We start from the raw sequence: 13100 nt of genomic DNA on the forward strand, positions 1-13100 counted from the left end.
ACAAAGGAGTTAGATAAACATTCTCCTCACAACAGCCTCAAAGGGATAAAATAAAACAGGAATAAACCCAACCAAGGTGAAAGACCATGGTGAAGAAAGGAATTCCAGAAAGCACTCAAAGATACTAAGGCCACCCGTATTCATAGTTCAGCTCTCCCAACCACAAAGCCCGATTGTTAGGGACAACCAGGTTAAACATGAAGTTCATGTGTGAAAATAAAGAAAACGGGATCTCCTCGTCCCACACTAATAGTTGTTAGACTCATGAATATATTGTTTCTCCCATGCTTGCTTCCTCTCTGTTCCATCCCTAAGATTGCAAAGCAACCCCCAGATAGCAATCGACATGTTAATTCAACTACCAGAACATCATTCCCTCCTCTGAGGAATATGGGGCAAAGAATTTGGAAGAAAAAGGTGTAGGGAAAAGGGACCAGCCAAAGAAATACATCCTGACCAGAGCCAAAGAAACACACTTTGGCCCTGCAACCAGAACCAACAATGCATCCTGACCCTGAAACCAGTGCCAAAGAAACACACTTTGTTCCTGGAATCAGAGTCAGTGAAAGAAATACACCCTGGCCCTAATTAGAGCCAAAAGTCTCAAAAGGGCCAGAGAAGGAAACACACTCTGGCTCTGAAACCAGAGACAAATCTGACCCTAGCCCTGTGCAGAAAACTAACCAACAATCCTCTAGCCAATGTGAGCTCAGCATTAAAACCTAACCAATCCCTAACCTGGAAGCCCTATATAAACACTGTGTCTGTTCAGCTTGTGGCTGTTTGCACCACCTGGCGCAGTCCTCTGCCACTCTCGCAGAGGGCAACCACTCTCCTGGATTCTTCCCTCCCAATAAAGCCCTTGGATGAGCTTTGGTGAAGACCTTCTTTTGCACGGGAGCAGAGACAACACTAGGCAGAGCAGCAGAGACGACACTGAGCAGAGCAGAGCTAGCAGGGCTGTAACACTTCCGCTGGCAGAGCAGAGTTGTTACACTCAGCTCTCCACTCTCCTGGGAGCAGAGCTGAACTGTAGCAACTTCGTCCAGGAAACCTTCTCCTGCTGGAGCAAAACTGCTACACTGGGCAAACATCCCCAGCTGGAAGACCCTCTCCTGCTGGAGCAGAATTCATACACTGGGGAAGCCTTTTCCCTGAGGCTGCTATGCTTACTGTGGCTTGTGGTAGTCCTTGGCTCCCGAGCTCCAGGATACCTTTCGATTTGAGCTGTGTAACACCCAGTATTCTGTGACAGGATACCTGTCCCACCCAATCCATCCAAAATGCCTACAAAAGGGGGCTGTTGGTCAAGTCAGACAGAAAAGGCAGAAGCAAAGTTGGACGAGAAAGAGTGACAGAGGCCGCTCTGATTGGAATACTTTATGTGTGTGTAAGCGAGTGTCGTCATGAAGCATGCCCTTTGTGCAGAGACACATTTTAAGGAACACACGCTAAACAGGCGGATCTCAAAGTGTGACCTTCAGAGTCATCCGACAAAAGCTGTACACACCAACACAGGCAGATAGTTTTCACCCCGGGATCACACCACAGGAAACTGTGGAAAAAGTTCATCCTTTTCAGGCACAAGGAATGCTCTTGGCCGTGAAATAATCTACTCAGTTACAAGGGTAGTAACAGTAATGAGGGGTGAAAGTTACTAAGAAGCAGTCTGAAGCCTAGGGTCCTGAAGACCCCTGGAAGAGTCACCAGCTGGTCTCACTCGGAGGGGACAGAGCTTCTGCAGATGCATGAGGTTCCCTCTGTGATTCTGTAGAGCCTAAAAACAGGAAAGGGAGGGAGGGAGGGAGGGAGGGAGGGAGGGAGGGAGGGAGGGAGGGAGGGAGGGAGAAAGGGAGGGAGGGAGAAAAAGCAATGAGAAGGAGGAAGAGGAGGAGGGGGGAGGATGGAAAGAACAGAACCATCCCAACAATCCTTGGGACTTAAACATCACAGTTCACCCAGTGCTGGACCCTTCTCCCGAGTTCTTACCCCTCCACTGTTTAAATATAGTTCAATATAGTTTAAAAAATATCTGCAGCTTGAACAGGCACAGAGCAGGCAGGAAACCAGGAAACTTTGGAATGCTCCCCCACTGTGTGTCGGGCATGCCATCCCTATGTGGGAGCATGGAGTACAGGGGACCTTTAGAGTTGGCCCCAGGGGCAGACCCTCAGGCCGGCTGAAGGTATTCCTTTCCCTAATAACCTGGTGGTAGGTCTTACCGATGTCACAGGCGCTTTCCACGAGGTGACACAAGCCTGAATCTTGTTTTCTTGAGCTCTCGCCTCCAAAGCTTTAAGAGTAACCTGCCTCGGGTATTTTGTTACAGTAACACAAAACAGACTAATGGAGCTGGTGGTGTGGTCTCTGCCTTTGATGTATTCTGCCGCTGCCCGAACTGAGCTGAACCCTGTCCACAGAACCTCATACTCAGACAAATTACACAGATATTTAAATGCACATTTCAAAAAGGCAGGATCCCTCTCAATTGCCTCATCCAAGTCGTATATAACCTTTCCTTTGAGTTTGTATTTCGACAAAGATGGAGCAAGCATTAAGGAGGAGCAGAGTGAGAGAAAGACCATGGGGGGGTAGGTAAAATCCCAAATCTGGGCTTATTTTTCGGGGAATTAGGTTGTGTAATTTAAGGCAGACCCGAAAAGTCTGCTCGCTAGACAATGTCTGTCTCATGGCTTCAGTTCAACAATTTTAACATAAACCACCAAGCCTTTTAATATGTTTTTCCTTTCTTACTGTTTTTTTAGACAGGACAGTGAACCCCCCCCCCCCAGCTGACATCCTAAACTGCAGCTTTCTTAAACTTGACTCAGCTCAGACGAGCACCTCGTAGCTCTTGTCAATCAACAGTCTCAGAAGGCAATGAGAGCCAGAGTGTGGGCAGCCTGGAGGGGCCTCCACCCTGTGTCCACGAGCAAGGGGAGGAGGTTCTATGTGTTTGTGCTTCCTCTTATTAATTTACTGACAGATGCACGGGATAGGCCCCTCTCACAGTGAGGTGAGCTAACTGACACTCAGAGATCATGCATGCCCAGGCGTTTAAGGGGGGGTCCCGCGAGGCACTTGCCAAGCAGGGCGAGGTCCAGTTAGAACAGCAGATTCAACCCGGGCTCTGCTCTTGCAGTCCTCCAGACAGGCAGACTCAAAAGGATACTCGGAGGAGAAATGAGGCTTATGCCAGAGCTGCATGGTGCGCACTGGATGACTCCCAAACTTTCCAAACAGTCACAGCTGAGTTTATCCTGCTAAATGAAATGGATATATACAAATAATTCTGCTAATTGGAACAGCAAATTTCCTTGGGTTTCTCTGTTGCTCCCTCCCCTCTCCCCACCTTGGGTGGCGGTGGGCGGTGAACATGCAGCTATGGCTTCTTCAAGCAGGCTCCCTCTCTCTTTTCTCTCTGCGGTGATTTTCCACATCACCCATTGCCCGGCAGTGTGCTGACCACATACACCAATGAGTGGCTGGAGCACACCTTCTATTTTTGTTTTGCGTTAAAAAAAAAAGCCATAGTTTCTGTTACATCCTGTGCTTTGCAAGGGACTTGTCAGCTTTTGACAACGGCATCGCATGCCGTTCTGGGGGCCCGCTGACTAATGTAGGCTTGGACTCTCGCAACTCTGCTTTCATCCTGGAGGTCTCCAGCAAAGAGGGTTTGGAATTTCCTTATGTGGGTACCCATGCACCTGCGTGTGGGTGTGTTTGCTCATGAGTCTGTCCATGGGTGCAAGTTGGAGGTCTTCCTCTATTATATTCTACTCTATTTATTTATTTACTTATTTATATATTCATTTATTTTGAGACAGGTCTATTAGTGAACCTGGAGCTCACTGATTGGCTAGACTGATTGACCAAGGAGCCACCTTCCAACCCCCAGAATCTGCTTATCTCCACTTCCGGAATCCCCAGCACTGGGGTTACAGACGTGCCTGGCTTTTGCATGGCGCTAAGGATCCAAAGTCAGGTCCATGTGGTTGACCGGTAAGCACCCTACCCGCTAAGCTATCTCTCCAGCTGTTTGCTGCTGTCTTTACTTTCTCCATCAGGACTAGGATGGTTATAAGGACAGTTTAGGGCTCCCTTCTTTCTGTAGCCTTAGGCTTTATAAGCACCGAGAAGGGCTAATGGCAACATCAACATAATCAATTGTGCTTCGCAGGAGACATTTAGCCCGTGTGGGGACGTTCACTTGCAGAGATATGGTTAACAGAATTAAAGAGTTCCCTATAGGGGGCAACTTTCCAGCACCATGCAAGGGAACCCCAGGACAAAAGGAAGCAATGAATGAGTTAGCCTTAGATGTGAACCTTGCTGAAGAGGCTAGCCTCTGAGATCAAGTTCTCATCTCCTTGAGAAAAGTCAGTTTCATAGGGAATAGGGCTTCCAGGGAAAACTTATAGCACTAGAGTCCCCTTCTACTCATCAAGAACACAAAAGAAAACCCCACATCCTGTATCTCAACTGCACAGTGTATGTTTTGCACAATAATGTCCCCAGACTCTTTTACAGAGGCTACTGCCCAATGACAGATTCAGAATCCTCATTTATTTGTATTTATGTGAATATCTACATGTGTGTCCCCGTAGGGGTATGTACACATGATCACGGTGGCCATGGAGGCCAGAAGAGGACACTGGATCTCTCAGAGCTTGGATTATAGGTTGTTGTGAGCACTTAGATGTGGGTGCTGGGAACTGAACTTGAATCTATTAGGAGAGCAGTTGGTGCTCTTAACTGCTAATATCCAGTCACCAGAATTCCCATTGATAAGTGATTAGTATTTTTTTGTCAATGCACCTGATAAGAGCTTGGTCAAGCAGAAACCGAGGGGTGAGTAGGCGACTTAATGCTGGACACTGGTATTGCTCTGTCTAGTCAAACCCTTGCCATTTGCCCGACTATCTAGTCCGTAGGATGCCCATTGTGGGTGCTTGTGTACAGGGAAGCCATGGAGCTGAGCTCTGACATAAAACAGAGTCCTTGGCTGCGGATCCTTAGTAGCGTTCAAGTCTAGCAACACAGGAAGGACATTTCGTGGAAGGCCAATTAGTTCTTCCCATCCGTATGCTGACTTCTTCCTGCTTCAGTACAAAGTGCAAGCCAAGACTTCTCATAACGCCCATGTGCACATGCACTCACGATTGCCAGCTATGCATGCCCAGTGCAAGCATACCCAATGTGTGACATTGGCATTCTACCTTAGTGAGACTGAAAATTATGTGCCATAGACTCTCTCCCACAGTGCCTCACAACCTACAACAAGCTTTGAGACCTGTGTGCCTTTTTTTTCTATTGCCTTGTTTTCCTCATCTATAGGAGCTGAACTATGGTTTTTAGCCCAAGTACTGAGGGCTGGGGGGGGGGTCACAGAATTTCCTGCCGTCACACTAAGAAATCGTGCCCATCCGAGACAGGAACCAGAAGACGCAGCCCAAGACCAGTGGCTTCCTGTCGCTGTGTTGGGTTTGGAGCCCAGGACCTGAGCCCGCTAGGCAAACACTCTATCACTGAGCCATGCCCCTAGACTCTCACTGGGGGATTCTAGGCAGGTACTCTTGCCATTTAATCACACCCTCAGCCCCTCACTGGGGGATTCTAGGCAGATGCTCTGCTGCTGAGTAGCATCCCTGCCTTCCAGTGCAGTTTTCCTATTCCAGTGCCCTCTGCAGTAGCTCGAGACCAAGGGAAGTGACACTTCAGAAACATTGTCTTCATCTAGTTCTTTGACTTAGATGTCAGGGCAACTGTAACAATGGCGAGAGAGAAGTAAATGTGACGTTGCAGAAACTCTCCTGCTCTGAGGGTCCTAAATCCATCATCAGGGTCACCCATCTTCTTAGAGCTCAGAAGGCCTCTAGCTGCCAACAGCACAGTGTATGATAAAGGGAACTCTGCAACCCCCCCCCGGGGGGTTGGATGGTTCTTCTGAGTTCGTTACAACCGTTTTGTTTTTTGTTTTTTGTTTTGACTGGCATGCGGTGTTCAAAAGTTCTAGGGCTTGACAGTGCACTGCAGGCTCAGCAAGGTGTGAACCCTGGGAACACGGAGGACTGGGTGGGATTCCGAGCTCGTCCTTGTCTGCATGTGTATGGCTTTGCAGAGCCCATCCCTCCCTCCCACAAGCCTCTGTAAAGTACTATCTGTTTCCTTTACCCTCAAGAGAGCAAAGCTACATGTGAAGGCCCACGGGATGGCATGATCCATGTGCATACTTGACAGGGGGTTTCTCCCCCTACTGTTTCCTACTGATCCGGCTCTCCAAGTACATCTGATGGGGCTCCACCCTTTTCTGGGGGGACACTGAGAGACTGGGAGCCAGCATCTTCGGAATACATGAGTTGTGTCAATCTGATTTTCTGCCTTGGGAATAGGAAGTAAAAAAGCACAAAAACTGCTGAGTATCTAGAATGTTCGGGGTGGGGGTGGGGGAGAGCGTTCTGAGGTAAAATGGATTAGAAAGCAGTTTTAAGTGCTAATTGTAATTGAAATCAGTGACTTCAAGGGAATAGGGACAGGTCCCCAATGATTACGGAGATGGAGAAAGAGAGAATGTAAGAAGAGAAAAGATGCACTATGCGTGTTTCCCCCTGCAGTAAGGAGAGTGAGAAGAAGCAAGAGAAAGTCAGACTATGAGTGAGCAGTTAGCAGTGGGACCACCTAGGTTTGACTTACGTATGCTGCATAGAATCAGCCATGATGGTGACGGGGCTTGGGTCCATACTACGTAGCAATCCCTTCTACAAAGGGGAGGGCACCCAAGCCTCATGGGAACCTGAAGTGGGACTGGGGGCGTAAGAGCCATGAAGTCATTGGGGAGGACCTAAGAGTCACCGAATGTCTCCCATCCACGTACTAACCAGGGCCGACCCTGCTTAGCTCCAGAGATCAGACGAGATCCAGTGTGCGTTCATGGTGGTACGGCCGTATGTCAGATGGGAATCTCTGCACCAAAGGCAGACCCTTCGCATTTCTGGTCTGCTCGGAGCATGCGGTACACCTCCCAGGCACATCTCTCTTGAGAGAGGTAGTGGCTTCTACGGTTGGTCTCTGGGTCGGTGAATATGGAAGAATGCTACCTTGATCCCGTCCCATTACTAGAGAGGTCGGCCCTGCTGGGGAACTTCACTGCAAAGAAAAGAGGAAGGCAGTGAGCTTCAGCCATGATGGTGCCAGCGGCCAAAGTGAACCAGAGGGCCAGTGAGTTGGGACCGTGACAAGCCACTGGGAAGGCGAGCTCAGAGAGAACAGAAGACCGTAGTCACGTCGGACAATGAACATTTTGCACCCTGGTTACATGACTTCAGATTGGTTCCCTTGGATCTTTTCGTATTGCCTCTAGGTCTAGAGAGAGGAGGTCGGCGGGGGGAAGGGGGGGCAGGCATATTGAAAATAATGGCAAGCAGAATAGTTGCGGCTAATGTTTGCTGATATTAATCATACCGTGGGGAGACTTGATGGGAGCTTGTGCAGTGATTGTGGCAACGGGCCTACTGTGTTACAGACTCATGATAAAACTGATTAGCAGATAAGGAAACTGAGGCAAGGAAAGAAGGAAGTAAAGGAGGGAGGATGATGGGGTGGAGGGATGGGGGTGAGAGAAAGGAAGAAGAAGGGAGAAAGGGACAGATTAAAATTTCATTTATGGTCAGACAGTTAATAAACAGGGACAGAATCCAAGCCTGGGCAGTCTGAAAGCCCATAGTGCTCTTTCATCTCTTAGCCTAAAGCTGTCAATAATGTTTGGCTCTTGTAACCCAAGAGACCAGGGTCCCTCCAAGATCAATCTTGTAGTGCTCCTGTAAGGTGACTGGATCGGAGCCAAGCTCCCAGCTCCTCCATGACTGAGAAAGGAGGTTCTGGTCTACTTTCGAGTCCTATGCTCTTGTGGATCCCTTATTTACGTTTTCTAGCACTTTCTCTGACGTTTGGAGAAGCCCCCACTAGGACTCGAACTTGAGGCTCCAGGCTCAAGGACACTCAAGAGGTTTTACCATTACAAGAGGCTTACCTTGCAAGTGCTTCATTCAACATGAAGGTGCCCTTGGATGCCTAATAGGGTCACTCCTTCTGGCAAAGCCTGTGAGACTTTCTGCAGAGGGAAGTGTCTAAGGAGGGGTCTCGTTTGTTCCCTGAGTAAGGTAACACCGGTCCACATTCTCATAACTCTTGACTTGATGGTCTCTGCTTCTGCCAAAGCGGAGGCCACAGGATTTGGGTTTAGTGCACGCCACCTGCATCATGAGGTGTATCCATCCAGGGTCTTACCAGCCCTCGGCCTTGGCAGTTCTCACAACCTTTAGGAACCCTGCAGGGGTCTGGGTTCTCAGGAAGAGGGTTCCCCCCAATCCTCAGCTTCCGCTTTTACCCTTCACAGGCACCCGCAAAGAGAAAGAAACCGCCCAGCTCACTTCTTGACGTTTGTCACAGCAGAGAGGGGTTAGGACAGCAGGAGCCTCCTCAAGAAGTGCCTCCTCGGCAGGTTTCCCCCAGCCATGGGAAGTGCAGGTCACATCAAGGCTAACCCTGTTCACAGCAGCCAGATGGGTGGTTGGGGAGAACTCGGAGTGCATGAATAACGCAAAGAAATAGTAAATCCTATCATCCCAGGGGAAGGTGGATGAAACCCGAGACCAACCAGAATGTTTGGTGAGATAAGTCAGACTCAATATGTTTTTCCACATGTAAATACATGTGTGTTTGCAGTATGAGTGTGTGTGGGACATGTGTAAATGTGAGCGGTATGAGTATGTGTGTGTGCGACATGTGTAAGTGTGAGTGTATGTGTGTTGACATGCGCATTGTCTGTATGTGCATGGTATGAGTGTGTGACATCGCGCGCACGCGTGTGTGTGTGTGTGTGTGTGTGAGAGAGAGAGAGAGAGAGAGACATGACAGTAGAAAGTACAAGGGAGTTGAGGCAAGGGAATAGTGAGACAGGGTTCAGGGGGCAGGGGGAATGGGGTGAACACGTCGAAGTGCATGAAATACTCAAGGGACAATGTCCTCATGAGACTCATCCCTTTATACAGTGGACATACACTAACAAAAAAAAAATTAGCGGGGAAAAAGCCAGTACTTTAGTGAGTGAGGTGGTGTTTTCATAATTCTCCCCTGTACTATAGAAGCTTCCTGCCAGCCTTGGGTCTCTAAGATGCCCATGGCAGATGCTGTCCCTACCAGTGAACTGACAAATGAATACAGTTATGGCCATGACTGGATAATGTAGTGAGAGACAGGGCCACAGGACAGAGTTTTAACAGACAAGTCAGAGTAAATAACATGATACATACATATATACATATATATATATGTATGTATACTATATGTTGTATATCACATATAATACACATATGTGATGCTTTTTTATTAGTTCTTTAGGGATTTTGTATCATGTTTTCATCATATTTACCACTTCCCCCAACTCCTCCCAGATCCATCTCCCTCCCCCCCACACCCCATTTTGTGCATCCTCAGTTTTTAACCCATCAAGCCCAGTTTGTTACCCGTGTGACAAATGGGTGGATGTTCAGTGGAACACGGTTCAATGACCTGAGACCACGCCCTTAAAGAGACCTAAAGGAAATGGTCTCTCCCTTTCCTGTGACTTACCAGCTGCTAGCAGCTCTGACCATTGTAACCTTACCCGGAGCGAAGAGAAGAGAAAGCTGGGGTGAGTTGACAGCTGCCTGTTTGATCCCTCAAACCCTGGAAAGAAAAAAAGAAGAGAAAGAAACCTACATAATTCTCTTCTCTTTGTCCCCAGCAATGAAAATGCGGATGACACCCTCTGGCTGAAATGTGGTGTGGGCTTCACCCGGTGTCCCCTGTGGTGTGGAGGCTGCTTGACCTTGCTGGGTTGGTGGTTCCTGGCATCCTCCCAGCCCTGGAACTGCTCTACAACCCTAAATAACCCCACTTGTGCGCCATCAGACACAGAGAGCATTTCCCAGATGAATTGCCCATGCACAGATAATCAAATAAATCTTTGTCTCGCTACCTGCAGTCTGGACGCCCTGCAAAGTTACACAGGACACAGCATAGATCAAATTAAGGCCCAGAAGCCTGGGTGGCAGGGACAGCTCAGGCCTGGGTCTCCAGGCCCACCACCCCAAGCACAACCTGCTCTTCCAGCCACACTGTGGCTTTGAGAGACGTATTATTGACTGGCAATTCTACTACCCAGGTGAGCGCCAAGGCAAAATATCCAGGTGGAGAGGGGGTGGAGAAAGGAGGAGATGAGCCAGCTTCCCCTGTGACATGAAAAATTTTACTTACCCCAAACCTCTTCCCCGAGCTAAGGGCAGAATAGAATCGGGTGCTGCCCACGGTCTACTCCACCCCTGAAGAGCAGGGGCTGCCTCTCTCCTCTCTCCTGACAGAGAATGTGATCACAAATCGGGAGCCAGATGGCTGCTTTATGTTTCTTTTTTTTTCTTTCTTTCTTCCTTCTTCTTTTTTTTTTCCTCTCTGCAATACTAAAGCCACCATAAAAAAGCAAAGTTGAGCAGACAAAGCTAATAATATAATCATTCAAAACACCTGCAAACCGCGCAGATGGGCAATTTCTGTCTGCAGAGCCACCAGCGAAAGACGCCTCCCCATATGGGCAGTTCCAGAAGTCGCTTTGCCCAGTTCTGTCCCTTACCTTAAGAAAACCTGCACACAACATATGCACGCTTTTTATAGTCAAGCTAGAGACCGAAGGCTGATTATTTATGTCCTTCTGCCGCTCTTAGAGACTTACAACCTGCAAGGGATCCAGCCACCTCAGCTCCCCAGGTGCAGAGAGACCCAGGAGGAGGCCAAGGACCCCTGGGTGACATCAGGTGGCTCATAGTTGGGGCACAAACAATGGCCATTGTCTGAGAATGGCTCCACCCCCCTCACCCAGTCACCTCCCAGCATCCTTGAAATAAACAACCTCCAAAAGCCAACAGCCCTTTCTATTGGAAGCACAAAAAAAAAAAAAAAAAAAAAAACAGAATTCGTAGAGAAAAAAAAATTCCTACGCAGAGCTGGCTTCCTCGTGGGCTTTTTCACTCCACTCTTCACAGCCACCTGCAATGCTACTCAGTTCCAAAGAAGAAAGAGAGGGGCTGCAGGTATCCTGAAGCAGGCGAGCCTTAGGCTGCTGCTATACAGGGCCAGCCCTGGGAATTCAGTCACTCCCTCAGCTCTACCCCATTACAAAAAAAAAAAAAAAAAGGGAGACAGAGGAAATTTCCCAAGAAGCCCAAGACCCGATGATCACCTGTGCATTGTGGGCTTGCGATTCTCTCTGGGTCCCACGCGCCATCGGTTGTTTCTAAGCCACACGGTACCTCGTTCTCTGTGGCTGAGTGCAGACGGATGGGTGGGTGAAGGAGGGCTGGAGGTAAATCTTAGGCTGTTCACTATGGGGCAACAGTTAGATGATGTCTGTCTCCAGACCAGGGCTACGTGGGCCATTGGTGTAAGCACTGTGGAAGGTCAGGATGGGACAGACTAGGGATGCCCACTCCACCAGTACAAACACATTTGGATGACTCAAGATAGACTACTGCTCCAGGAAAAGGCCAGAGTCCAGCTGGAAAAACCAGAGAAGCCCATCCATAAAGAGCTTTGTAGATTTCTGTCTCTACACATACACGGAGTGACTCCCTTCTCTCTATTGTCACCTCTGTCAAGGACACTCAGGTGTCATCACCTCCTTCAGATGGCATGATCTCTCCTGGACCCGCTATTCACACTGCAAGCAGGGAGAGTCTTGAGGGCAGAACCCAAGCGCCCCTCCCTTAGTATTCACCAGCATCTTCCCATGGGCCCTTCACAGGACTATCAAATCCTTCTTACGAGGGAGGAGTTGAGACATTTGGGGACAGTCCATGCTAGAGTAACCAAATCAACACACGCTAAGTATGAGTGAGAGAAGAGCATTCATGACCTCACATAGAAATCTAGAATAAAGAGATGCACCCACTTGGCTAGTTTGCTGATTCAATGGTGCGGTCAAAGATATAGTTTTCTTGCCCCTGTGCTGGTATCATCAAAGTTGGTTTTTCCCTCCAGGATGGGCCTCCAGGATGGAAGATGTTTGTAGAAAATTCAAGTATTATCTTTTGCACTCAGTATTCCTCAACCCCCCTCACCCTCACCCCAAAAGAAATCCCATTTCTTTGTTCCTTCTTAAAACCTAGGAAATACTTCTGGAAGTCTCTGCCCAGTCCTGCCCTGGTATAAGCAGGCTCTTCTCACACATACGTGTGGGCAGCGGGGTATCACCCAACGCTTACCCAAAGCAGTCTTGCAAGGATACATTTGCATTGTTCAGACTAAAGGAACATGAATCTCCTGGATTAGAATGGAGTCCAAGTTTCCCACAGTCTTAAGACTATACTTAGTGGAACAAAATCAAGGCTTTTTTTTTTTGAAGATCTCCCGGTAGGTGCCGCATTGTCTGCCATGGGGGCTCTAAGACCGGCCAGATATCCGCTGCCCGCCTCCCTCACTGCGGTCCGCCTACCCTACCCACTGGCCCATACATCAACGTGAAGGGTGAGTGCCTATGGTGGTGGCTCTTGTTTAGCTGTGACAAAAATACCTAAGAAAGGTTAAAAGAGGAACGGTTTCTCCCAGCCCATGGCTTCAGAGTGTTCCTTCCTGGCTGTTTGGCCCATGTGCTTTGGAAGACCATCAAAGTGCTGGGATGGACGCGATGGTCTTCTTGTTGCACAAGATGCATTGTGAATGGGCACACAGGAAAAGGCCAGGAACAATAGTCCCTTCCCCCAAAGACCCACTCCCCAGGAACTACTTTCTCCAGACAGGCTAGACCTTCCAAGTTCCCATAATCACACAAATAACACCAAGTATAAGGCACGTAACCACAGTTGCTCATGAGCCAAGCATGGAACAAAGCCTCCCCATTAAGCAAAATTATCAAGATGGGCCTTGTATCTCCAGAATGATGGGTAGAATTCAAAAATCATGGAAGACTGATTATTCTTGTGTGTGTGGGTGTTCATGTAAATGTAACCACCAATTAGCTTTTCTGATATTTTATTTTATCAGGAAGAATAAAAGGCCCTAAGACAGATATT

The 13100-nt window shown here is 48.5% G+C and overlaps 1 long non-coding RNA gene across 1 annotated transcript; it reads right to left on the bottom strand.

Annotated features, from left to right (window-relative positions):
* Positions 1 to 1337: 1337 nt before the first annotated feature.
* On the bottom strand, positions 1338 to 8791 carry LOC121136008. Its single transcript, XR_005873129.1, has 3 exons — positions 6879 to 8791; positions 2223 to 3263; positions 1338 to 1777 (listed from the first exon to the last, which is right to left on the bottom strand). It is a non-coding gene; the product is annotated as an uncharacterized LOC121136008 (long non-coding RNA).
* Between the last annotated feature and the right edge of the window lie 4309 nt (positions 8792 to 13100).

The sequence above is a fragment of the Mesocricetus auratus genome, unplaced genomic scaffold (genome assembly GCF_017639785.1).
Source record: "Mesocricetus auratus isolate SY011 unplaced genomic scaffold, BCM_Maur_2.0 Super-Scaffold_100046, whole genome shotgun sequence".
Lineage (NCBI taxonomy): Eukaryota > Metazoa > Chordata > Mammalia > Rodentia > Cricetidae > Mesocricetus > Mesocricetus auratus.